Raw genomic sequence first — 27,076 nt, forward strand, 5'->3', positions numbered from 1 at the left:
AGTGGAAGGCCCTGGTTCACCACTGAGCAAAAGGACAAATACATTACAGGGAGTGCAGAATTATTAGGCAAATGAGTATTTTGACCACATCATCCTCTTTATGCATGTTGTCTTACTCTAAGCTGTATAGGCTCGAAAGCCTACTACCAATTAAGCATATTAGGTGATGTGCATCTCTGTAATGAGAAGGGGTGTGGTCTAATGACATCAACACCCTATATCAGGTGTGCATAATTATTAGGCAACTTCCTTTCCTTTGGCAAAATGGGTCAAAAGAAGGACTTGACAGGCTCAGAAAAGTCAAAAATAGTGAGATATCTTGCAGAGGGATGCAGCACTCTTAAAATTGCAAAGCTTCTGAAGCGTGATCATTGAACAATCAAGCGTTTCATTCAAAACAGTCAACAGGGTCGCAAGAAGCGTGTGGAAAAACCAAGGCGCAAAATAACTGCCCATGAACTGAGAAAAGTCAAGAGTGCAGCTGCCAAGATGCCACTTGCCACCAGTTTGGCCATATTTCAGAGCTGCAACATCACTGGAGTGCCCAAAATCACAAGGTGTGCAAGACTCAGAGACATGGCCAAGGTAAGAAAGGCTGAAAGACGACCACCACTGAACAAGACACACAAGCTGAAACATCAAGACTGGGCCAAGAAATATCTCAAGACTGATTTTTCTAAGGTTTTATGGACTGATGAAATGAGAGTGAGTCTTGATGGGCCAGATGGATGGGCCCGTGGCTGGATTGGTAAAAGGCAGAGAGCTCCAGTCCGACTCAGACGCCAACAAGGTGGAGGTGGAGTACTGGTTTGGGCTGGTATCATCAAAGATGAGCTTGTGGGGCCTTTTCGGGTTGAGGATGGGGTCAAGCTCAACTCCCAGTCCTACTTCCAGTTTCTGGAAGACACCTTCTTCAAGCAGTGGTACAGGAAGAAGTCTGCATCCTTCAAGAAAAACATGATTTTCATGCAGGACAATGCTCCATCACACGCGTCCAAGTACTCCACAGCGTGGCTGGCAAGAAAGGGTATAAAAGAAGAAAATCTAATGACATGGCCTCCTTGTTCACCTGATCTGAACCCCATTGAGAACCTGTGGTCCATCATCAAATGTGAGATTTACAAGGAGGGAAAACAGTACACCTCTCTGAACAGTGTCTGGGAGGCTGTGGTTGCTGCTGCACGCAATGTTGATGGTGAACAGATCAAAACACTGACAGAATCCATGGATGGCAGGCTTTTGAGTGTCCTTGCAAAGAAAGGTGGCTATATTGGTCACTGATTTGTTTTTGTTTTGTTTTTGAATGTCAGAAATGTATATTTGTGAATGATGAGATGTTATATTGGTTTCACTGGTAAAAATAAATAATTGAAATGGGTATATATTTGTTTTTTGTTAAGTTGCCTAATAATTATGCACAGTAATAGTCACCTGCACACACAGATATCCCCCTAAAATAGCTATAACTAAAAACAAACTAAAAACTACTTCCAAAACTATTCAGCTTTGATATTAATGAGTTTTTTGGGTTCATTGAGAACATGGTTGTTGTTCAATAATAAAATTAATCCTCAAAAATACAACTTGCCTAATAATTCTGCACTCCCTGTAGTGTGCCTAGTTTGAAAAACAGATGCCTAACAGGTCCTCAACTGGCAGCTTTATTAAATAGTACCCGCAAAACTCCAGCCTCAACATCAACAGTGAAGAGGTGACTCCAGGAGGCTGGCCTTCTAGGCAGAGTTTCAAATAAATAGCCATATCTCAGATTGGTGAATAAAAAGAAAAGATTAAGATGGGCAAAAGAACACAGATACTGGACAGAGGAAGATTGGAAAAAGTGTTATGGACAGACAAATCTAAGTTTGAGGTGTTCGGATCACAAAGAAGAATATTTGTGAGATGCAGACTGTGACGGATACCCCGGCTACCTCGACTGGGTAGCTCCGCCAAAGGGGTCCTGCTTCCTCCCTGCCGACTACAGCTATGTAGCTGGCAAGTAACCACAGCCTATAGCCACCCCTGATGCCCGACAGCATCAGTACCCAGGGTCCCACCCTGTGGCAGACTCCAGCTACCCAGACTGGGTAGCTCTGCCTGATCATCCTTTCTCTGCCTGGAACAGGCTGCTATGTAGCCCAGGAAAGTGATTTTAGCTGGAGTCCACCCAAATAACTAGACAGACTAGCATTCAGGTTAAACAAGAACTGATTTTATTGTAAAACATACACTCCTTTTATACACACAGCTTATCTTGATAACACAAAGGACAATCCCACAATTTTCCCACCATTCCCGCCCCTCCAGACAGCCCGCACCTCCATAGGAGTCACAGTCTAACATAATCCCAATACTTAGGGGTGGCGGTTTCGGGTGATCCTGGTGGAGTGGCGACACAGGGTGTCATTTTAAAGCTCTCGGTCCCCAGATGCCACAGTCAAAAAATCAGCATGATTCATTTCTGGGGACCGGAGTTACAGTCCGTTGAAGTTATGGGGATAGGGGTGTCCAAAACCCCCAGTTCCCAAAGGAGCTCCCCTCCGGTAATTCCCCCACCTCTTGTCCTCCCTAGGGGCTACTAATCCCCAAAACAGCGGAGCTCTGGGGCACATGGTTTCTGGAGCGACGAGGGGTAAAGTTAGCATGTGTCCTGCTGTCCTGTGGCTGACCGGGAGTTCCAGGAGCCCGGCCAGCCTAGGAGGGTTTTCCTGGTCATACACCAGCTCTTCACAAGACAATCAAATTAAAGCTTCCAGAGATTGTGGTTGCTCTGAGGAGCCCAAAACCACTGAGAAACAACAGGGGTGAGGTTGTAGGGGGTGGGGTAGCCTTAGCTGTCTGGTATCCATGACATCTACCCCCCTCCAGTTTGGCAGACCCGGCTAGACCCTTATTGGGTCAGCTTGGGGCTGTCCGACGGTGGCCCTCCACTTCTCGGTTGCTGGGAGAGGTGATCCCATCTCTCCAGAGCTTGAGGCATCCTGGGAGGTTCCGGCTGGCATTTATACCCTGCACCCTGGGCACAGGGATAGTCACATAAGGCAACGTCCCAAACAAGTATGCCAAGGCTGGCTCCCAAACAATTGCTGTCCCACAAGTTCCAGGGTCCTCAAGTTCCAGGGCCACACTGCCTCTCTCCGTGATACTGTGATAGTTTAGTACTGGTGGACCCACCCCAGACCAGAGGGTGAGGTTGCTCCTTGGTGGGGCAGGCAAAGCTCGGGTGCCCAAACTTGGCACCAGCTGTATAAGATTTTCTCCTCCTTGCCTAATGCAACACCTGCCCTCGGTGAGAAATAGTCCGGGACAAGAAAAGGTTAGAGACCCTGCCAAGCTACTGAGGGGAGAGACCATCTGTCTCTTCTCCCGAGAAGGAGATCTACTGCTGGGGAGGGAGGTCTGCTACCTCCGCTCCATGGGAAACTGTGCTGCCTCTGGGGAGAGAGACCAACTGTCTCCTCTCCCAGAAAGGGATTCGGCCGCTGGGGAGAGATATCGATACCCGTCTCTCCCTGCAAGGGCTTCTCTGTAAGGGGAGGGAGAATGACTACCTCCGCTCCTGAAGGATGAATCTGCCTCTGGGGAGAGAGACCGACTGTCTCTTCTCCCAGAAAGGGATTTGGCCGCTGGGGAGAGATATTGATACCCATCTCTCCCTGCAAGGGCTTCTCTGTAAGGGGAGGGAGGACGACTACCTCCGCTCCCAAAGGATGAATCTGCCGCTGGGGAGAGAGACCGACTGTCTACTCTCCCAGAAAGGGGTTCTGCTTATGGGGAGAGAGGACGACTACCTCTGCTCCCAGGGGATGGCTCTGCCGCTGGGGAGAGAGACCGACTGTCTCCTCTCCCGGCTCCTGGCTCTGCTGCTGGGGAGAGAGACCGTCTGTCTCCTCTCCCGGGAAGGGGTTCTGTTTACAGGGAGGGAGGACGACTACTTCCGCTCCCAGGGGATGGCTCTGCCGCTGGGGAGAGAGACAGACTGTCTCCTCTCCCGGCTCCTGGCTCTGCTGCTGGGGAGAGAGACCGACTGTCTCCTCTCCCGGGAAGGGGTTCTGTTTACGGGGAGGGAGGACGACTAGCTCCACTCCCAGGGGATGGCTCTGCTGCTGGGGAGAGAGACTGACTGTCTCCTCTCCCAGCTCCTGGCTCTGCCGCTGGGGAGAGAGACTGACTGTCTCCTCTCCTGGGAAGGGGTTCTGTTTATGGGGAGGGAAGATGACAACCTCCGCTCCCAGGGGATGGCTCTGTCGCTGGGGAGAGAGACCGTCTGTCTCCTCTCCCGGGAAGGGGTTCTGTTTACGGGGAGGGAGGACGACTACCTCCACTCCCAGGGGATGGCTCTGCCGCTGGGGAGAGAGACCAACTATCTCCTCCCCTGGCTCCTGGCTCTGCCACTGGGGAGAGAGACCAACTGTCTCCTCTCCCGGGAAGGGGTTCTGCTGCTGGGGAGAGTTATTGACATCCATCTCTACCTGCAAGAGGTTCTCTGTAAGGGGAAGGAGGACGACTACCTCCGCTCCCAGGTTTCCTGGAGCTGTTGCAGGTGCTGGACAGAGGCTGGCGGCTCTCTGCCCTGTGGCCAGCGCTTCTTCTAGGGTGGTCCCCTGGTCCAAGACCATAAGCTTGGAGCCAGATTGCTGGTTGGGATCCAGCAGCTCTGCATATGCAACTTCCAGTTCCCATTCCTGGACAATCATATAATTCAGATCGGCTTCGAGCCAAGGCACTCCCGAGAGATCCATCAGTCTCTCTTGGTATTCGCAAATTTCAGCCAGTCTTTCGTCCATCTTATCCCCAAAGTCGGGGTCCTTTAGCATCTTTTCAAATAGTAATCCAGGGCCGCCAAAGCCCTCTGTTGGGTAGACCTCCTCCAGCCATGACTCGGTAGCCATCCTCCAGCGCCATCTCTGTCTGGACCAGTCCGTGTAAGGAAATCAGCTGTTCCTCCCTTGGCTGACCCAAAGCACAGCTCCAAAATATGCAAGAACTATTTAGGGAAGAAGCAGTCACCAAATTTCAGCACTATTGAACTTTTGTGGGAGTAGTTTGACCATATGGTATGTAAGAAGTGCCCATCAAGCTAATCCAACTTGTGGGAGGTGGGAAGCATGCGGTGAAATCTCTTCAGATCACATGAAGGATTCTTTGACAAAAGCAAAGTTTGAAGTACTCAATTATTATTTCACTTCATATTTCAATTCATTATTTCTAACCTTGTCAATGGCTATATTTCCTATTCAAACTCATGATTTTATATATGTTTTCAAGGTAAATAAGAAAATGTCTAAGTGAGTGACCCCAAACTTTTGAATGCTGTTGTATATATATATATATATATATATATATACATACAGGTGGCCCTCGTTTTACAATGGTTCAATTTACACCGTTTCAGAATAACAACCTTTTTTTCAGTCATGTGACTGCTATTGAAAAGCATTGAGAAGCAGTGCATTTATTAAAATAGCGAGTAGGTGGAGCTGTCCGCTTGTGTTGCAGCAAAGCCAAGCAAGCTGAAATGAATCTGTTTAACCAGACCTGAGCTATTGACCAGATTTCAAAGGAACAAGATCTTCCTGTCTATAAATCAGTCCAGATTGGAATGCATAGAAAGAACTGTTTGCAGAAAAATGCAAGTGAAGTCTGTGTTGTGTGATTATTTTATTAGGTTTACAATGCTGTTTAGCAAATGTTTTTGTTCATTTAACTTAGTTTAATTATATATTCTGTGTTGTGTAATTATTTTATTAGGTTTATAATGCTGTTTAGCATTTAAAGTCTTCATTTCAAAGCTTTAAAAATAATGTATTAGGTGTTACTTATGACAATTTTGAGAGGGGCCTGGAACCTATCTCCCTCACTTCCCATTGACTTACATTATAAACTGGGTTTCAATTTACAACGGTTTCGATTTACAACCTTACTTTCTGGAACCTAACCCCGGCATAAACTGAGGGCTACCTGTATATATATATATATATATATATTTTAATAAATATGTATATCCATATGGATATATAGACAGATAGATACATTATTTTTTAAATGTGGTGTTAGAATTTCTTTGCTTTATTTTGTTTAGGCAGCCTCATGCTCCATTGGTATTCCACCATTATTTTCTCTCAATGTGCATATGTTTCAGAAATAATAGTCGTATACCCCCAACTGATTAATTTTACTATTTTATGCACCCAGCAAATATAAAAATAAATACAAAAAGAAATATATATACACTCACTGACCACATTATTAGGTACACCTGTTCAGTGCTTGGTAACACAAATTGCTAATCAGCTAATCACATGGCAACTCAATGAATTTAGGCATCTAGACATGGTGAAGACGACTTGCTGAAGTTCAAAGCGAGCATCGGAATCGGGAAGAAAGGGGATGTAAGTGACTTTGAATGTGGCATGTTAGTTGGTGCCAGACGAGCTGGTCTGAGTATTTAAAAAACTGCTGATCTACTGGGATTTTCACATACAACCATCTCTAATGTTTACAGAGAATGTTCCGAAAAAGAGAAAATATTGAGTGAGCAGCAGCTCTGTGGACAAAAATGCCTTGTTGATGTAAGAGGTCAGAGGAGAATGGGCAGACTGGTTCGAGATGGTAGAAAGGCAACAGTAACTCAAATAACCACTCGTTACAACCAAGGTATGCAGAATACATATAACACGTCGAACCTTGAAGCAGATGGGCTACAGCAGCCTAAGACCACACCGGGTGCCACTCCTGTCAGCTATGAACAGGAAACTGAGGCTACAATTCGCACAGGCTCAGCAAAATTAGACAATACAAGATCAGAAAAACGTTGCCTGGTCTGATGAGTCTTTATTTCAGCTGCGACATTCAAATGGTAGGGTCAGAACTTGGTGTAAACAACATGAAAGCATGGATCCATCCTGCCTTGTATCAACGGTACAGGCTGGTGGTGGTTGTGTAATGGTGTGGGGGATATTTTCTTGGCACACTTTGGGCCCCTTAGTACCAATTGAGCATTGTTTAAACACCACCACCTACCTAAGTATTGTTGCTGACCATGTCCATACCTTTATGACTACTGTGTACCCATCTTCTGATGGTTACTTCCAGCGGGATAATGCACCATTTCACAAAGCTCAAATCATCTCAAACTGGATTCTTGAACATGACAATGAGTTCACTGTACTCCAATGGCCTCAACAGTCACCAGATCTCAATCCAATAGAGCACCTTTAGGATGTGGTGGAATGGGAGATTCACATCATGGATGTGCAGCCGACAAATCTGCAGCAACTGTGTGATGCTATCATGTCAATATGGAGCAAAATCTCAGAGGAATGTTTCCAACATCTTGTTGAATATATACCACAAAGAATTAAGGCAGTTCTGAAGGCAAAAGGGGGTCCAACCCAGTACTAGCAAGGTGTACCTACTAAAGTGGCCGGTGAGTGCATATATAATTTTATATATATATATATATATATATATATATATATATATATATATATATATATATATATATATATATATATATATATATATATATATATATATAGTCATGGCCAAAAATATTGGCACCCCTGAATTTCTGTCAGATAATGCACCACTTCGCCAAGAAAATTGTTGCAGTTACAAATGTTTAGGCATTCTTAGGTTTATTTATTTTGTTTGTTTTGGTATGACACAAAAAAAGTGAAGAAAAAAAGCCAAATTTGACCCATTCCCCGCAAAATTCCAAAAATGGACTGGACGAAATTATTGGCACTCTCAATTTTATATTTGGTAGCACACCCCTTGGGAAAAATAACTGAAATCCAGCACTTGCTGTAACTATCAATGAGTTTCCCTACTGGAATTTTGGACCACTCTTTTTTTGACAACTGCTCCAGGTCTCTCAGATTGGAAGTGTTCCTTTTACCAACTGCTGTTTTGAGATCTCTCCACATGTGCTCTATGGGATTTAGATCTGGACTCATTGCTGGCCAGTTCAGTACTCTCCAGCACTTTGTCTTTAACCATTTCTGGGTGCTTTTTGATGTGTGCTTTGGGTCATTGCCCTGCTGTAAGACCCATGATCTCTGATGGAGACCCATCTTTTTGACACTGGGCCCTACATTGCACCACAGAATTCTTTGGTAGTCTTCAGATTTTATAATGCCATGCACACAGTCAAGACATCCAGTGCCTGAAGCAGCAAAGCAACCCCACAACATCAGTAAACATCCACCATGTTTGACTATAGGGACTGTATTCTTTTCTTTAAAAGCCTAATTTCTTTTTCTGAAAACAGCAGAATGATGGGCTTTACCAAAAAGCTGTAATTTTGTTTCGTCTGTCCACAGCACATTCTCCCAAAAGTATTTTGGCTTCCTCAGGTAAGTTTTGGCAAACTCCAATCTGGCTTTTTATGTTTTTGTCTCAGCAGTGGGATCTTCCTGGGTCTCCTACCATAGTGTTCCTTGCGTGCGAGCTGACACGTTTGTACCCTGTGCCTGAAGGTCAGCTTAAATTTGTCTGAAAGGTTCTTTATCTACAATTCGAACAATCCTTCATTGCAATCTTTGATAAAATGTTCTCTTTCATCCACGTCCAGGGAGATTAGCTACAGTTCCATGAGCTGTAAACTTCTTGACAATGTTGCCCACAGTGGACACAGGAACATTAAGATCTCTGGAGATGGACTTGTAACCTTGAGATTGTCCACACATTTCCACAATTTTTGTTCTCAAATCCTCAGACAATGCTTTGCTGCTTTTTATCTTCTTTATGCTCAGTGTGGCACACAGGGACACACAACAGAATGGTTGAGTCAAATTGTCACTATTTTAACAGGTTGATGGTGTGATTTCTATATTGTCATTGTCAACACCTGTTAATTGATACATATATATATAATATATATATATTACTCTATATATGTATATATAGGCATTTATGGGTTGTTAAATATTGAGCTTAAAGTGATGGTAAATCATATATGTTTATAAATGTATAAGTAGAAACTTTATCATATTAACAAGTAAACCGCTGTATTACATTTAAAATTTTTGACATTAAAAAATTAACTTCTTTTATTACTGAATGTTTTTCTTCCCTCTACCCCATCCTTTTTTTTGTCTGTATTGTAGTGACGTAGAGAGCAATCCTAGCATCTATCTATCTCTATGTAGTAGGTAAGTGCACACCCAATAAATACAACGCATGCATCTGGCAACTAATCTTGCTGCTTTCGCTCATGCATATTACTGTAAGACTAGCCTGCATTGTGGAAAAAGTGAGCCGTGCGGCAAAGCTACTGATTGGGTGACAGTGAAAAACATCACATGACGAACAAAATAGCACAACCGGGGTGGGGGGGGGGGGGTTGGGGGTCAGACAGCAGACTAAGAAGTAGATCTAAAATAATAATAAAATTAAAATATTTATAAGCATTGCAAAAATTTAAAAAAGAATAATTATAATATTTCACACATAATTCTTTCAAAATATAATAAGCAATTCTTCTAACTTTACCACCACTTTAATGGCTCTTTAACTTTACAAAAACAACGTATTTACATAGTTACAGTTTACATAGCTACAGTAAATATTTTCCTTTATTTTGAGGCATTGCCATAAGGTGCAGGAACACTGCTGCCAACTGCTTTAACCAATGTTGCTTTAAAAAAAAATATTAAAACATATTTTCTTTTAATATTAAATTATTATTTTTAAGATAAAATGTTGTATCAGTAAATTAAGGTATACTAGTATTGTTTAAAAACTGCTGGCTTCTCAAACATGTGCTAATCAATGACAACCATATTTTCCATCTCTTTAAAGCTAAGAACCGCACACTAGTCAGTGTGGGTTGCTTCATAAATGTAAAATAATCTGCATTTCTCACAAACAATGACATGTGTGGTTCTGGGAACAACAAACACTGGGCTGTTCATTAGGAGCAATACTGTCAAAACTATGCAATGTTCCAAGCATAAAGAAGGGCCAAGTTTGGCAATGCACACTGCTAAAAGCAAATATGGTTAAAGAGTTATTTTAAGGAAGTCTAACTGACTGAAGCACATTTGAAGGAATACATGGTATTATTTTATTTGGTTTACCCTTTTTTAACCTTTAATTTTTACTATAATTAAACATTTTTATTATGAAATGTATTATGCAAGCGTACATAAGGAAAAAGGTGGGTGATGGCATTTTGAAGTATACAATTTGCATAATGAGTTTGAAATGTTAGCAATAAACAATATTTTGATAAAATTACACACATACATAAGCATTTTTTTTCTATAATTATTAGACTGTTGGAACGGCATGAGTGTATAGACAAACTGATTAATTAAAATTTGGTTTCTGAATAAAGAATGTGTAATGAATGTGGCATTTAAACACAAAATAGAGCAAAAAAAGTGGGAAAAACCTAACGCCCTACTCACACGCAAACCCGATATAAAAATATGAACATTTCACGTTCACATAGAAGAATATGTTCTATTTATTCATAAATACATATTTCTATATATGTCTTATGATACAATATATATCTATATATAGATGATATTATATAGGTATAGATTTATATATATATATATATATATATATATATATATATATATATATATATATATATATATATATATATATATATATATATATATATGAATATCTATTTAGAAATACATAGAACATATTCCCCTATGTGCAGAACATTGGAATGTGAAATAATTACAGTAAATACACAGTATAACACTTTATTAAATATGAATATTGATAAATATTAGTTTACGTTTTCCTCTACTTAACTGCAAAGGGTTTCAAAGCACTTTTATATATATATATGTCTATATGTATACATATGTATTTATGTGTTTATATGTATGTATATATATATATATATATATTTGTCTGTAAATACATATATATATATATATACATAAATACACACATATTTATACATATATACATATTTAAAGATTTATATGTATGTATCTCTTTGTTAAAGCCCTTTGCCTGTCTTTTTACAAATTTTCTTTATTCCGGTGCTGTCCTTTGTTTAAGGAGCAGCAATGCACTACTGGGAGGTACCTAAACACATCAGGTTATCTAATGATAAGAGGCATATATGTAGCCTCTTATCAGCAGTTAGCACCCATAGTGCAATGCCGCTCCTGAGCCTAACAAGTTATGATTTTCAACAGAGGAGCAAATTAAATAATAGAAGTAAATTGGAAAATTGTTTATAATGACATGCTTTATCAGAATCATCAAAGTTTAATTTTGACTTTACTGCCCATATAAAATACTGTATCACTTGGGAGCCCGCAGAGAACTGCTGGTCTGAGAAGACATGGCTGATGAGCCAATCAGCAGTGGCAGCCTTATAACTAAGCCAGGGTAGAAAGTGCTAATTAAAGCATGTGCATGTTACACTGCAAAGTCCCTTTAATCCAGAGAATTATTAATAGACTTAACAAGGGCAAGGACAAGGGTTTTGATCATAGTCATGTGATGCCAAAAATGACAGTGGCCATTATTTAGCTTCGGAACAGCCAAGTAATAATTAAAACAAATTATTCCGCACTTTTAAAGATGAGGACATCTTTTTCTTCTTGTTTCTAAATCAGGAGTCTATGACAGGATATTTTTACTACCAAACGTGACTATGATTTTACTTAGCTATTTATGCATTTCTATTCTAGTAATGTAGGAGAGAATTAATGCTCCTTTATGAGTCTAAACTTTTAACTGTCCCTTGCTTCCTAATATATAGTATGATGGGTTTCCTGACATTAACAGAAAGATTCAAAGACATCTGCTGCATGAGGGCACATGTATTGTGCTACAGTATATGGCCATATGGGTAAAGTCATACAGGAGTTTTGGTGCTAATGCAAAAAATAAATGCATGCAAGAATATGCAAGCAGGATGGGACCATATAATTGAACAATATGAGTGTACTCAAGTGGTAAATGTTACTGCATTTCTCTGTCTCCCTCTTAAAGATCACTGGTTTAGAATGCCTACCTTGACCAATCAGAAATTACTGGCAGCTTGAGTGACAGGTAAGGGTCAGAATGCTAATAGCAGTGCATTAAAGTGATGGTAAACTTTACATGTTTTAAAATCAGGTGCAGAATGTAAGTGATATTTTAGATGGACTTTAATTGATCAAGTCTAATAAAGGTGCACTGTAAATTACTTAATAATCTAGCTGTGCCATTCTAATACCTCATGCTCCAGCCGCCCACTTCAATCTAGCTGCCAAAATAAAATGAAGTGCCATGTGGCTAGAGCACCGATTGGAGAACAATTTCAAACCATTAGCTCACACTACCATTGGTGCAGCAGGTGCAGTTGCACCAGGATCCAAGTGCAGGGGGCCCATAGTAGCCAGTCTATGCATATGCATGGCAGAATGTGTGCAATCCTAATGGTGGGGAGCCTTTTTATTAGTGCAGTTTGCTTGTCTGTCAGTCCATTAATCCATCATCCAAATCATTATACAGAGCAGCAGGCATATTATCACTATTATTTCCCTATTCAAAAAGGATGATATTCCTAGAGTCATTCTGAAGTAATCAATGACTCCAGACTAGTCATCAGCAGCCATCCTGAAGTATGCCCACAGGCCAAAATATTTAAATGAGATGACTCTAGAGTCATTCAATTCACTGGTTGTTCATGCTTGTAAAGTAATCAGTAAGGTAATCTGCTAATCATTCTGAAGTCATCATCCAGACATTTTACCTTTGCTGATGACTTTACAAGCCTAATGATGTGCAAATTACTTCTAAAGTAGTTTGATAATTAGCAAATGACTCCAGGACTGTCTCTAAAGTTATCCTGTTTTCTTGGTTACTGATTTATCTTTTGGTGGCCAAATAAAAAAAATTGACAACAGTGCCCTCTATTGAGGAGGTCATCTACTGGCCACAGCGAGAGAGATTTGATTGGCGCAGCTAAGTTAAAAAGTAAGTTACAGGGTGCGAAGCCAACAGCCAAACGGAGCGGACATGTTTCCAGAGAGCTCCTGCTGAAATTTCTCTAATATCAAGATAAATTAGGACTTATCTTCTACAATTTGCCCTAAGACTAAACCTGAACCTGCAGAACTATCTTTACGTTATTAGAAGACCTCTTTACTTAATTTTTTTATACCAGTTTCACCCTCTGACTAACAGTGCCAGCTAGGAGATTCCCAGGCCTCTGCGGCCTGCCGAAGTTTTGGTTTCAAGTATGGAGGAGGTCTCTTCAGCTATCTATGAGGCTCTAAGGGAGCTCAATTTGCAGATATCAGCCAGTTTTCAAGATCTATCTCTCAGCTTAAGGATTACTATGGAGCAGCAGGAGATAACGATGCAAGCCGGGCTGAGTACTACAGAACTCCCCATGTGCATGGAGCAACCCCTTCTACGGGTGGAACAGATAGTGGAGACTACGGCCAACCTTATTATTATTGAAACACTCAGTGTTCCTGTGGGACCCACTCTACAATGGCCCTGCTCGGGATGATACGAAAGGTCTAATGCGGCAGAGAACCATACATCAGCCTACGCAGAGGGAACCCCTTTTGGAAATTAGTAAGCAGGGAGCATCCCGTGCAATCAGGAGCCAGAAGAAGCCCTTGCCGCCAGCTCACAGAATCGCAAACAGTGACACTATACCCACGACGATGAGAGTGATTCCTACAGAGCTCTTTGGTCACACCTGGGTCCCATGGGGATATAGCTGCGCTATCTGTTCAGCCCTGCTCACGTTGGGAGACCACGGAACGGCCGGTCACCTACCTCCACACAAGAGAAATTCAGCGTATGCAAGTTGCGACACTCACCCGCCCTTGATTTCAGCTGACATCAAGGTTTTAGCTGAGGACGCGTCCCTCTGTATCTACGAGTAGCAGCTACCGGACAGGATCCTAGATAAACTGATTTTCTCCCTGGATCGAAGTGGTCTCCAAGTGTCTGACATACTGACTGGAGTCGGTTAGACTGTTTGTGCTCTCTATTGTTCAGGTCTCTCCCTGACTAATATGCCATTTCTGTAATGACCGGACTTCTGAAGTATACATGAGGGGACGCCACGCATCTTCTGTTCACTTTTCCTAAGACAGATGTATACCTGCAGTTTTTTGTTTTTTAGTGCTCCACTGGCCCCCCTTTACACCAAATGGTAGTCCCTTCTACAAGCTCCTGAGTCTTCCTACCTGGCCATATGACTGAACCCTGTGGGATCCATGATGTGGGCCTATTACTAAAACGCTACTCTCAGATCTTGTTCCCATCTGACCCTACACCGATGTTTATTTTTATGTTTTCATTTACAGTGGGTTATATGTTCCTCCTCTCTTATTTTACAGCAGTCAAATTCTTAAGCTCATGCTACTCTTATATGGGCAGATGTGGGACATTTGCGCTAATGATGCGTGCTTGGTGTCATAATAAGAGCTTATCTCCTTTGTATGACGATCTGAGTGTACTGCATGGACCTTACCACATTCCTAGCTTATTTGATATTTTGAAAACTCGGAGAGTACAGACCTCTCAGCTTTCTTATACACTCGCACTAAATTATAAGATTCAGAAGGGATGTGGTGCAGTATGTATACATCTGTCTATAACATACTATGTTTTTCCAGCATTAGGCAGACTGAGATAATTGTATATTTCAGACGCAGACCATTTATCACTAATAGTTAGGGTTAACAAGACCTGTTATTCACCCATTCCCTGGGATGTCAAGCTAGTACACAGGTGCTTCTCTCTCCCTCCTATGCCTTGGATGTTTGCATATAGTAATGTTTTATTCCTACATTAAGCCTGTGGGTCTCCTTGCAAGTTTACACTCCTATATCATTGTCTAAAAAGAGATGGCACTTTGTACTATATTGTGGTATCTATTCTATATTTCAGCCTGGTAGACTTGATGCCATACAGGGGGTAAATGGCCTCATGTAAACAAACCTTAGGTGACTTGGACCCTCTAGTAAACTCCATTATATTTAATATTTATCTTTGATGCGAGAGAGTCTCAGCTTATTAATAGCTTGAATATATGTTTGCCGGGCTGTTTAGAGCATATTCATCCCCAAATTAACTACTATTGGTAAATCATCCCTACCATATTTGCGATTAGAGGAGATAGCAAAGATATATTTGGAGTAGCTCCCTAAGCATGCGCTACCACAGCAAACACTCTACTCTCTGACGAATCTACAGTATACCCCATCTTGGTAATTTTAGCATTCCATTTAATCTGGGTATTGGAGAGTTTGTATAGTAGGATATTTCATATTTACCAATTATTGCATATATGATTGTAAATGTTTAACAAGCATATTCAGCATAACATCATTTCCTTTTTTTCAATTTATCTGGGAAATTAGTGCTATTAACTTAAGACCCTTAGATTGTCAGGGGGTATGGACACATAACTAGTTAAGATGTAGCTTTAACCCTCACGCTTCAGTTTATCTAATATTAGTTTATGTCTGCTTTGTATCTGTTTTCCCTTCACAGGATATTTCCAGCATTGTTGGGCCTGGGTGATGCCTATATATAACAGCCAATTGCTTGTTATATTAATATGCACATGTTATACCCCTGTTGGGAATTATCCTGCACTGTTACTCTTTGTAAGATGTATACTAAAACAAAGTACAGTTATGAAGGAGTGTCCACTAGCATGCTGTTTATGCCTGAACTTTTTACATGTCATACCATGTGCTCACATATTGCTGCCTATACAATCCCACACTAGATACATGGTCTGGCACCATATCCCCATATCTCCCATCTACTCTAATAAGTTAAATCCCTGAGCTCTGTGTTCTCTTGTATGGACCTCCTATTGTATAGTTTAATGCACCGATGTTTACACCATGTTCTCTTAGTGCTTTAATGTTTCTAATCTGAAAGAAAGTACCACATCTCTGTTTTTTTTTTCCCTCTATTTATATGCAACGCTGCTCCTCCACCAGGTTCTGGTAGCTTTAAGTTACATGATTGTATTACCCGCTCCTACCAATGCTGCCAGCTATAGATAATTTTCCCTTGCTTAGACATACCTCTGCTTGTTGAAATAATGTCACACTGATAATGTCTGCTTACCTCTAAAATTACACATATGGTCTAGTAGTTGTGCTCTTATATATATATATGTGCTTACGATAGCTGATTTAGCACGATTTCTCTATCTGGCGCTTACATGCCTATACTGTTTGATATTCACATCTTTAACTGAGATTTAGTTTTATTTACCTACAGAGAGTATGTCTAACATTGTTTTCTAGGAGTTATAATTTTGGTGTTTAGCCTCTCCCTTATACCAGCCCCTCTTCCATATACTATTTTACCTATTGTCCTCATAAGGATCATAAACTGTCGTTATAGGTTATCTACAGACCCAATCTGGACTGAGATGATTAAACTAGTCTATCTTCTTGGTGCACATTATTTGTTCATGCTGAGCCTCTCTCCTCCCTTTCCCGCCGGTACTGGTTGCCTGCGGGTCATATCCCTACTCCTTTTTCCTGCATCGCCTATAGGTGGCACCCCCCTAGGAGAGGGGCTCATCTTTGACACATAGGAGATTTACAGTTCAGGCCTAGAGATTAACCTCATTATGCTCCTATGTCGATATTTATAACTACTTTATACTCTGTCTAGATATCTTTAAGAGTATACTTGGCAGTTAAAACTAATACTCACTTAGTGTCCCGATAATAGTTAATATAAGATGGCCGTCCTGACTGGCTCCGCCCTCCATCCCCCATCCACCCCCCCCCCCATTATATTTCGAGCGGCTCTTGCCCGCTGCATCCCCTCCCCTTTAATCAGTAAAGCTAATTTCCCCCTGGCCCTAATTGTATCAGAGTCGACGCTTGCATTTGCCTTCTATATGGTCCAGGGAGGACAAGGACAATTTTTGTCTTATTGTTATTACCTTTATTATAAAACTGAAGTCACACTGTACACTGCCCAAGTTTTATAACATTGCGTGTGCTATTTGGATACATTAAGCCCTAACTGTAGGGTTATGTTTGTAACACTTATGTAACAATATTGTATTTGCACTTTTCTGTATATGTTTTGAGGCATACTCGTTGGCTGTATCTATTTATGACTTCAATAAAAAAAATATTATAAAAAAAAAAAAAAAGTAAGATACATTGCATCTTCATTAAAAGTGATCAATTAAAGTCCCTGTAAAATATTACTTAGAATCTGGACCTGATTTTAAAACATGTCAAGTTTACCATCACTTAAAGAGCTGAGGATAGGTGCCAGTTCCCTTGTATTGATCTGTTGGTTCCTGACATTTGCCTCAAGAAAGCAACTTTGTATTGTTTCACTGAGCCTTTCAAATAAAAGCTTCTGTGTGCAGCGAAGAGTGTAAGGAATGAATCAGACGTGGCATCTCCTTATAAAACATGTTTGCAGATCTGCATTAATTTTAAATAGTGATGTATAATATATCTACATTGAATGAGTAAGTGGTATCATTAAATATTAAGTACTTAACTTAATTTTTCTTTTATTTGTTGTAAAGTACACATTAAGTAAAAATTAGAAAAAAGTCAGGGAACTAATACAACTGGTATTTAAAGGAATCTGCATTAAATCACACAGGCCAGATTCTTTAAAGCTCTCAGATTATCTTAAATGATCCATCAACTCTGCAAGATCCCTCCCTAAAAATGTGACTTATCTGGACAGCAGTGTCTTTGTTTGGGCAGTTAACACTATTTATGCCCTGCTATAAGGAACGGTTTTGCTTTGGATTGGCTAAAAGTTTGTGGTAGGATTGGTCGATCCACGGTCCTCATTAGCATTTTAAACTGCATTACCCCCTTGCATTTATTTCGCTAGCCTAACTCTACACCAACTTTCTTCTACATTTTTATATATGGATTTCCTTCCCTGGTTTCCGTGGAGTATAAGCCAAAAAGTAGTTTCATTTTAATACATATGTATGGTATATATATACCTTTTGCCTTAGTACCCTTCTCTATCATTTGGGACTTGTCCATTTATTTATGTTCTCTGGACATCACTAATAAGCCACTTTTTCCAAGATGGATAATCCACCACATGCAGAACAGTTCTTCTTCCTTAAGAAAATAGATGAAGATGACTTTGACCTATTGGATTTAGATGATGTTTTCAACACTGACAACTCTAATACCAAACTAGGGGATTTATTCCAGGATATTGAACATCTTAAGTTGAAAGAACAGAAGTTGAGATGGGATACATGGATTCTATCCAAGTACCTGGCACTTAAAGGGACACTGAACCCAATTTATTTCTTGTGTGATTCAGATAGAGCATGACATTTTAAACAACTTTTTAATTTACTCCTATTATCAAATTTTCTTCATTGTCTTGGTATCTTTATTTGAAATGCAAGAATGTAAGTTTAGATGCCGGCCCATTATTGGTGAACAACCTGGGTTGTCCTTGCTGATTGGTGGATAAATTCATCCACCAATAAGAAAGTGCTGTCCAGAGTGCTGAACCAAAAATAAAGCATAGATGCCTTCTGTTTCAAATAAAGATAGCAGGAGAACAGAGAAAAATTTTTTCCATGACTTACTTGGTAAGTCTGTTAATACCTCCGAGCTCCACCTTGTTGCAGAAGATGCCTACAGCCCCACATGGGCTCCTTTCACTGGCGCTTCACTCGGCTGCGGTCCCCTGACCTGTCTGGAAGTGTCGTTCCCAGGCATAAAAGAAAACGACAACTACAAACTCATAGAAGAGGCGTCCCAGCCTCCAATAAACTTGTAATACTCAATAAGATGAAAATGGTCTGTGTGGTCATCATCAAGCGGTGCAATTTATTTTGCAAAGTAAACAGCAACACATCATACGTGATACCGCAGGTCAGGTAAACATCCTACGCATTTTATGCCAACAGGCACTTCATCAGGTATAGTGAATACACTCCTCCTCTACTTTATACTCTGGTAACAATTCACAATTACATTCAGGTGCATGAGTGATACTATGCTTAAAGTGATACATAGACTAGTTTAGTTCGGAACATAGGTACATCATTGAACAGTGCTATGGTGCTCAACACTAATAAAACAAATCTAGCATGAAAAGCACAAAGCTAGCGTTAAAAACACAAAAACCACTGTTGATAAATAAATACGAAATCTAGCAGGGAGATGTGAATACAAAAAGGAGTTAAGTATGTTCCTGACTTATGCTAAAGATGAATATCTTATTACACAGAAGAGTGCAAAATTCATTATGGTTCATAATCCACAAGTCCCTGTTTTCAAGCATTTACCAAAAATACATAAGACCATTGTATCGCCCCCGGGAGACCTATTATCTTAAGGGTTGGTTCACTTGGTGAGAAGTTGGGAGCCTATGTGGATTCAATTCTGCAACCAATAGTGAAACAATTACCAGGGTATATTAGAGATACCAAACATCTGTTGTCTATGCTAAAAGACATGATTATACAGGAGCAAGATATCTTTCTTACTATAGACGTTTCGTTACTTTACTCATGTATACCTCACAACCATGGAATTGAGGAATTGACACAGATGTTAACTTTGTATAGTAATTTTGACGAGATTTAAATCAAATTCATTTATGATTCTGTATATTTTCTACTCACTCATAACTTTTTCTCTTTAGAGGGTCAGTTTTATGTACAACAATGTGGCACTGCAATGGGTGCAAAATTTGCACCTTCATATACAAACTTGTACTTAAACACCTTTGAAATAGATAAATTGTTTACTTCTGCAAATCCATACAGAGATAGAATTAAATTTTATTCAAAATATTTAGACAATTTGCTACTCATTTGGAGTGGTGACAAAGGTTTGATTTCTGACTTTGTCGAATATATGAATAATAATGACAAGAATTTAACATTTACATTTGAGTTTTCAAACAAAGAAATTCCTTTTTTGGACATACTGCTTTCAAAGGATTCTGACACTGGGGGCAGTTATTACACAGACATACAGGAAAAAGATATCAGACAACACCATCCTGAGAGCTAATTCACATCATCCCACACACCTTAGGAAGGCAATTCCAAAGGGACAATTTATTCGCCTAAAACGCAATTGCACAAGACAGGATGTTTACAATAAGCAGGCTGATGATTTAACAGAAAAACTAAGAGCCAGAGGAGACTCTAGACAGTATACGTGAGAAAGTTAATGAGATAGACAGGTCCACTTTACTAAAGGACAAAAGTAAGTCACAGAAGCAGTACTCCAAAGATACTTTTAGGTTACTTACATCATACACTAGACAATATGGGCAGATTTGTAGACGTTCATTTCGATTCGAAACTAATCGAAATTCGGACAAATTTCTTTAATTCAGAGATTCGAATAGATTCGAATTTCTGAATTACGGAAGTACCAAATCTACCGAATAAATCCGAATGAGTTCGGATTTATTCATTACATTCGGATGGCCATGGATTACACTAGTATTGTACAGTATATTAGGTTATATCACTCTGCTATGGGTTGCAACTAATATACAGTACATAATACTAGTCTAATACACAGCCCATCCCACCTAACAAATACCAAAAAATACAGAAATTCTGAATTTCCAAATCGAACCGAACCAAATCCAACCAAATTCATTCAAATTTTTCCGAATTCAAATCAATTCGAACTGAAATTCGAAAACATCCGAATCGATCCGAACCGAAACTAAACAAATTTTTCGGCCATGCACAAGTCTACAGATTTGCAATATTGTTAAGAGAGCATTGCCTATCCTTGAGAAAGACCCACTCATAGGTAAACAAGTATCAGAGAAAGGCATACAGTGTGTTTCTAGAAAACTAAAACTAGAAACCGTTGTTAGAAGGAATCTCCGTACCCCAGTTAGACCTAATAGAAGCTGGCTAAATCCAGACAAAGGTTTTTTTAAATGTGGGACTCGCCCATGTAAGAGCTGTGAATATGTCTTCAAAGGGAAAGAATTTAGATCTAGTGTGACAGGAGAGTCATATAAAATCAATTATCATCTTACTTGTAGCTCAAAGTTTGTGGTATATCTAATTACATGTAAGATATGCTTAAACCAGTATACAGGGCACACTACATGCCTTCTGAAGGATCGCATTAGAGAACACATCAGTTCAATAGGTGCTGACCCCCCTAAAACTCAGGTTGCCAAACATTTTGCAATGCATACAGAGGTCAGTATGAACAATATGTTCTCTTTCCAGGCCATAGATTGTGTTCCAAATGATATTAGGGGAGGGGACAGACTAGCTAAGCTTAACCAAAAAGAAGCTTACTGGATCTATCTGCTCCAGACAGGAACTCCTTTAGGTATTAATATGGTATGGGATTTGAAGACATACACAGGTGTGTAAGTCATATAGTAATCGTGTATTATTTACATACATGGTTCTATTGCGACTGCAATCAGTCATAATATATAGTTTGCAACATGTTGTTACAGCTTATAAGTAGAGTGACGTGTGCTTTTGTACACTTTCAGTGTGCTTTACTAGGTACCATATAGCCTAAATTCTAACTTTCAACTCTGTGACAATTGGTACCACATGCCTGTTTTTAACTGTTTACTATAATATAGTCTAAACTGTGTGCTATATGGAAATGTAAATAAAGTACCTAACCATGGGTATAAGACAGTTCATTTAAGGTGTTCAAGGTGTTCACGTGTGACCAATATTCATCTATTCCTTTATTATCTGAATGTACAACATAGGAATAACGTACTTCCTTATTGAAAGTTATATGATAAGATACTTTGTATACTTTGGCCAAATAATGGATAATAGTTAATATATTGTTGCCATATACGTCCTACTCAATGTATTTATACATATCTGCAATTGTTGCTTACCTAGATGGTAATTTTTTTTATTTTAATATACTCCAAGTCCTGTTAGTATAATTAGAGCATTTCTGTCCTTTAAGATACGTATATGCAATTTTTTAGTCTTTTTGACTTGTTCACATTTATGCATTTGGAACATGGATTATTATTATTATTATTATTTAAGATTGTGATCTATTATTGTTTATCTTTACTATAATCTATACATGTGTTGCATCCTATTGCTGTAATAAGGACTATTTAACCCTGTGTATATGTTTACTTAACTGATACTTTATATTATACGGTTATATGTACATATACGGAAATCGTTGAATGGGCAAAATGAACCATGCCGCAATATGGTGCGACTCTATCACTATTACCACTAATATTCACATCTCCCTGCTAGGTTTCGTATTTATTTATCAACAGTGGTTTTTGTGTTTTTCACGCTAGCTTTGTGCATTTCACGCTAGCTTTGTTTTATTAGTGTTGAGCACCATAGCACTGTTCAATGATGTACCTATGTTCCGAACTAAACTAGTCTATGTATCACTTTAAGCATAGTATCACTCATGCACCTGAATGTAATTGTGAATTGTTACCAGAGTATAAAGTAGAGGAGGAGGAGTGTATTCACTAACCCTGATGAAGTGCCTGTCGGCATGAAACACGTAGGATGTTTACCTGACCTGCTGTATCATGTATGATGTGTTGCTGTTTACTTTGCAAAATAAATTGCACCACTTGATGACCACACAGACCGTTTTCATCTTATTGACAATTAGAAACTAAGACAAAATCTAACCTTACTCTAAAAGAGAAAGAAGCCATTCAGAATTTACAACATAACACTGAGATTGTGATTCGACAATCAGATAAGGGAGGAACAACAGTGATTATGGATCACCATGAATACATTAGTGAGGCTTTACGCCAGCTTAATGATAATACTACCTATCAGTGCTTAAACGGTGACCCTACTTTTAAATTAAAAAAAGAATTGAGAACTATCTTGAATGATGGTTTAGAGATGGGGTTCATTGACAAAAACACATTTAACTCTCTTTTAGATGACCATCTAGTGATCCCCATCTTTCACCACCTTCCAAAGGTCCACAAAAGTTTGAAGGAGGTAAAAGATAGGCCAGTAGTGGCAGGGATTGGTTCCCTAATGGAGCCTCTGTCGCTCTGGGTAGACCACTATTTGCAAGTTGCAACCTCTAGTCACCAATTTACCCAGTTATCTAAGGGATAGCGTACATGCTTTAGCTACTTTTGAACAAAATAACATGGAATAATTCCTATAGCTGGCTAACAATAGATGTTGTCTCCCTTTATTCCTCTGTCCCACATGATTTTGGAATCCAGGAAGTGAGATTTTTGGATTTTGATACCTGTATGAGTGAAGACTTTAAAGAATTTTTGATTAGGGTTATCTCTTTTCTCTTGGAGCCCAATTTCCTTTTGTTCATTGGCCAATTCTATCTCCAGAGACGTGGAATAGCGATGGGGACAAAATTTGCCCGATCATATGCAAACCTCTTTATGGGGTGGATCGAGAGAATATACAAATCATGTAACCACATCAATATTGACAGTTCTTTTAGATCTGCTAGAACAGGACAATCTTTTGACACTGGGGGTTCTAGAAATTGTAGTAGTACCTTCATGATTTAATTGGATGTACACTTTGCCACAGGCAGTATTTGGGTAGGACCACCCGCGAGATTGGCACACGTATTAAAGAACACCTATCCTATATATCCAGCAATCATAAATGCTCAGCCTTATCTAAGCTGAAGTTGAAGTTGGTGTATGCCTAGACCAGATATTAGACTGCACTAATTCCATGAATTCCTCTTATTGAATGGGTGGAGTATGATATATATATATATATATATATATATATATATATATATATATATATATACAGGCTGTCCCCAGGTTATGAACGATTTGTTACGAGGTTTGTTCTTAAGTTGAGGTTTGTTCTTAAGTTGAATTTGTATGTAAGTTGGAACAGGCACTTTTTTTAGGTGAATCTCTAGCCAAACATTTTTTTTAGTTTTGGATAGCATAGGATAAAGTTTGTTTTGCTATCTGTGCCCCTGTTCAGAAAATTTCACATCACTTTCTGTCCTTGTGACAATTGGATTTTCAGTATTTTGGATTATCCTGTAAAGAAGGATTGTCGATAAAGCTCTATTTTCTCTGTTTGTAAGTACGAGTTGTACTTAAGTCGGATGTCTGTAACCCGGGGACTGCCTGTATATATATATATAAAAATTTTGCTAACTTTCTCTGTATATATTAATTTCCATTTATGTGAAATCCGTTATGTTTATTTTTGGTTTTGTAGGCTTAGAGATGATACAATTTTTGCAGTTATATGTATACTTTTAAGATGTGAAAATTTGCCTAGTCTAAAATTATATATGTGTTTTTGTGTGTATTTTGACTTTGCACTCCGGTTTACATGTATAAAGTTAAATTAAGGTTAGGTGTATAAGGCATTTAACACCTGTTCTGTAGTGGTAGAAGGGATTAATCTAGATTGATTTGTTTTTAGCCTATCAGAATGTGTCCTAATCCATTTTAATTAGTAACAACACGTGTAACACAATGGTCTATGAGTACGGTCAAAGGACCAAAACCGGTCAAATTGTTTTATTTTCTTACTTTCCCCTTGTCATCGCTTTTTATGGAATTTAAATAAACTATTTTATTTTTTATGCTTTTTCCACTTTACCTAATTTTTCTACCTTATCTGGACACGTTGTGCTTAAATATAAGTAGAACATTTTTTGTGGATGGAAAAGATATCTACATCTTGTTACATGTGTGTCTTTGATGTCAAATTAGTAAAATAAAACCTCATACAAATTTACACACATACACGCAATCACACAGAAACTTTAAAGAGACACTGTACCCAATTTTTTTCTATTGTAATTCAGAAAGAGCATGCAATTTTAAGCAACTTTCTAATTTACTCCTATTATCAATTTTTCTTTGTTCTCTTGCTATCATTATTTGAAAAATAAGGCATCTAAGCTTTTTTTTGTTTCAGTACTCTGGCCAGCATTTTTTTATTGGTGGATGAATTTATCTACCAATCAGCAAGGACAACCCAGGTTGTTCACCAAAAATGGGCCGGCATCTAAACTTACATTCTTGCATTTCAAATAAAGATACCAAGAGAATGAAGAAAATTTGATAATAAGAGTAAATTAGAAAGTTGCTTAAAATTTCATGCTCAATCTGAATCACGAAAGAAAAATTTTGAGTACAGTGTCCCTTTAAGTACAATGGGTCATGCTGGAAGATCTAAATGTGGCACTGTCATAGGATGACACCTTTGCCCTATTAAGTTTGTAAAAATTATGCTCTACTAGATCTGCCCTAGTGCTATTATTGTGAAGTGTCTAGGAGCAAAAACAGCCCAGCTACAAAGGGGTGTCTGCTGAATCATGTAGCACTTAATTGTCAGCTTTTGCGTCACTCATTACAGAGTTCCAAAATGCCTCAGTAAGCAACATCAGCTCAAGAACTGTGCATCAGAAGCTTCATGAAATTAATTTACACGGCCAAGCAGCTGTGCACAGGCTTCACATTAAGAAGCGCAATGCAAAACGTCTGCTAGAGTTTTGTAATGTGCACCGCCAGTGGAAATGTTCTCTGGAGTGATAAATCACACTCTGACAATCTGATGGAAGAATCTGGTTGTGGCGGATGCCAGGGGAATGCTATCTACCAGAATGTATAGTGCCTATTTTAAAGTTTGGTGGAGGAGGGATAAGGTTCTGGGGCTGTTTTTCACGATTTAGACTAAGCCCCTGAGTTCCGGTGAAGGGTCATCTTAAAGGAATATGAAACCAAAAATTATTATTTCACGATTAAGATAGAGCATGTGAATTTAAACATCTTTCTAATTTGACGGTTCTGACTTACCCTTTCTGCTTTGATGGTTGCGGGGGAGGAGAGGACGCAATGGTTTCTTTCTTTTTTTTTTTTTGAGTTATTTAAGGTTATTTGTACACTGTGTGTTGTGTTATTTAAAACAGAAAATTTTGAAGCTGTCGGACTTGCATGCTGTCAATGTATTTAACTTCTTATGGTGGAGTGAGGTTAAATATCAATATACTGACTACTCATGTAATGCATTGAGATGTATCACTGTACATGTACAATTCTTATCTTGTCTCATTTTTTTCTTATGGTATGTGACAGTCCTATGCTTCTTCTAAAATAAAGTTTAAAAAAAAATTGCTACCTAGGTATCTCTTCTGCAAACAATATCATGGGAACAAAGCACATTTGAAATAGAAGGATTTTTTTTTCAGATATATAATTTTTTTTATTAAGGTTGATCATAGACAGGGTAACGGTTAAATAGAAGGACATTTTAAACTTTTTTTAAAATGATATGTTCTGTCTGAATCACAAAATAAAAGGTTTTAGTTTCATATCCCTTTAATGCTACAAGATATAAAGGCAGTTTAGACAACTGGGTGGTTACATTCCAGTTGCATGCACAGAGTCCTGACCTCAACCCCATTTAACACTTTTAGGATGAATTGGAACTCTGATTGCAAGCCAGATCTTCTCGTCCAACATTAGTGCCTGACATCACAAATGTTTTTTTGGCTGAATGGGCACAAATTCCCACAGACACAGTCCAAAAATTTGTGTAAATAGAGTTGCGGATGTTATAGCCGCAAAGTGGGGGGCAACTTCCTATTAAGGCTCAGGGTTCTGAAACAAGCTCATATAAGTGTATAATCAGGTCCAGAGATTGTTGGTCTCATATATATATATATATATATATATATACACTGTATATACACACACAGACACAATATATATATATATATATATATATATATATATATATACATACACACACAGACACATAAACTATATTTTTGCTTAAAAATTTGATAATTTAAAGATGTTTCAATTGATTTTGACACTAACAGGAAGTACTTTTTCGTGTACACATCATTCTTTTGGACAGACCACTCACTGGCTGATCAGTAGAAATCCTATAATGATTCTGAAACACAGTAACACAGCCGGTAGACATAAAAAACTGTGATACACTTTAATATCGCTCTGTTAGATGCAGCAAAAGTAAAAAGAAGCCTCAATATATGTTTAAAGTTGTACAGAGGAGTAATAATTGTATTAAATGACCATGTTATGAAAAATCTTGCAAGGCATTCAATTCGTAGAAACA

General features: G+C 39.0%; 1 protein-coding gene across 1 annotated transcript in view; it reads right to left on the reverse strand.

The window, feature by feature from the left end:
* The window catches only part of SLC23A1 (solute carrier family 23 member 1), a 604,245-nt gene that overhangs the window by 576,212 nt on the left and 957 nt on the right, over positions 1-27,076 (reverse strand). The window lies entirely within an intron of this gene.

Source organism: Bombina bombina, chromosome 6 (genome assembly GCF_027579735.1).
Source record: "Bombina bombina isolate aBomBom1 chromosome 6, aBomBom1.pri, whole genome shotgun sequence".
Classification (NCBI taxonomy): Eukaryota; Metazoa; Chordata; class Amphibia; order Anura; family Bombinatoridae; genus Bombina; species Bombina bombina.